A 2,137-nucleotide genomic window follows, 5' to 3' on the forward strand; every position below is an offset into this window, starting at 1 on the left:
TAAGGGATATGTTAATCCCAAAGAGAAGAGTCTAGAGATGTTAAGGGTATTATTCTTAATTGTTAAGATTCATATACCCCTTGTAGATACTCACTCTCAGGGTAGTCAATTCAATACTACTATTTCTCAAGTTGGTGTTATCATACCTAGAGTGATATTACACATGGTTGACACTAGACCTATGACTAATCCTTTGATTCCTTGCATCAATGTCTTTAAGATTCCCCTGGGTTACATCATTATGTCCAACAACTCTAACACTACTTCTGTTCTACTTCATAGTACTTTTGCCAATGTTAGTGGTGGGGATAGTATTACCCTTGGTGATGGTACTTGACCTCATTATAGTGATAGTATAGGTGGTAGTTATAGTACCTATACATCTTCTCTTATGCATGGTGAACCTCCACTCCATCCACCTTCTAATACCATTTTAAGCACCATATTGAACAACATGGGACAATTACAATAGTAGCTTACAAATCTTACATCTACCTCTGGTTAATCTTTGTTACCCACACATTATTGTAAGAGCCTACTTAACTTTAGTATCCTTAATACCATCCTTCACTAGGGGGTTGAGGTATTGAAGTTTTTTAGTTTAATGGAGAAAGGAATCCTAATATGCACATTTATTTTTTCATGACCATGTGTAGTGAATATCATAATTTAGATTTTGTTTCACTCAAAATATTCTCTTGGTATCTTAAGGAAACTATGTTGGAATAGTATAATTACTTGCCGAATCACTTTATCTAAATATTTAATCATCTCATGGAATTGGTTTTCAAATAATTCCAAGAAATCATTGGTATTAGGGTCATCATAACTAACCTTGTTCATTGCGATCAGAGACTAAATGAGAGGGTTACTCAGTTTTTTTCTCAATACCAATCTATCTCTACTAGAATTTCCTTTGCCCTACCAAATAGTGACCTATAAAGAATGTTCATACAAAATATGTAGTCAACATTTAGAGAAAAATTGTCTCTTAATTGATATCAGAACTTTTCTAATATGTGTTTTGTACTCACTGATTACTAGCACACGATGATTGAGTTTGGGGAATCTACTTCAAATTCTTGTGTTGGTGTTGTTGTCTAAATTCATGTGAATGTTAGCCCTAAAACTTACCAATTTGAGAAAATCTAGTTGGCTAAGAAAACCTTGCAAAAACCCCCTAATGAAGCCCTAAAACCCTAAAATCTAAAGGTTTTATACCTTTTATTCTATTTGGGCTTTAAAGTTCTATTTTTGTGCTAACCACCTTAGCTAGTCAAATCACTTAAGTTTCCACTGGCTTTAGAGTCCTAAGTCATGCAAGGTTGATTTCCCCCTTTTTCCCTTTTACCGGTCGACAAAGCTCCAAGGCTTTCACCATTTGGCAGGATGAGGAAGTTTCTTATTTTGTTTCCGCGTGAACTAGCAAAAAAAGCCTAAGGCATTTTTTTGTTTTGCAAAAGCATAAAGAAATTGTTAGATTTATCTTTTATTAGCTAATAATTATTTATTTAATTATTAGTCTATTATACTCTATGCTTAAGCTAAACTTAGGAATCTTATTATTCTTTAGGGTTTTCACCTTTAGGGTTACGATTATCCTCTTATAAGGATTCTCTCTTTGTATTTTCATTAACAACTATAATTATTTGAATTGCATTCTTGTTGCACAATCAATATGACTCATCTTTTCTAGATCTGTAAATTCTGGCCTCCATAGCGTTTTTGCTTCTCTCCTTCTGTGATAGGTTTGCATGCAGCTGAGCTTTGGGAGTTGTAGAGTTGATTTTTTCTCAACTCCAATATGGTATCAAAGCTCCAGATCTAGATGCCCCTGTTCTCTTCATGAGATTTTTTGGGTCTTGTTCTTCAGATCTGAGTATTCGGGGTTTGTGCAGTTGCTTTTTTCCAATTCTGGGGGTAGCTGATTTTTTGGTACATTTTGGTGCCAAAAGGACCTCAGAGTTGGGTTCAGAAGGCTGATTCCATGAATTTTGGTATAGAATTTGCCTATTTTTGGTGACAGGGGCATTTGGGGCATGATTTTTTATTGGCACATTTTTTAGGCATGAAAATCCGTAAGGCTGTACCTGCGAATGTGTTAGAAAATTTTCGTCAAAAAAAAAATAAAATTCTT

This window comes from Cryptomeria japonica, chromosome 1 (assembly GCF_030272615.1).
Source record: "Cryptomeria japonica chromosome 1, Sugi_1.0, whole genome shotgun sequence".
In the NCBI taxonomy this organism is placed as follows: domain Eukaryota; kingdom Viridiplantae; phylum Streptophyta; class Pinopsida; order Cupressales; family Cupressaceae; genus Cryptomeria; species Cryptomeria japonica.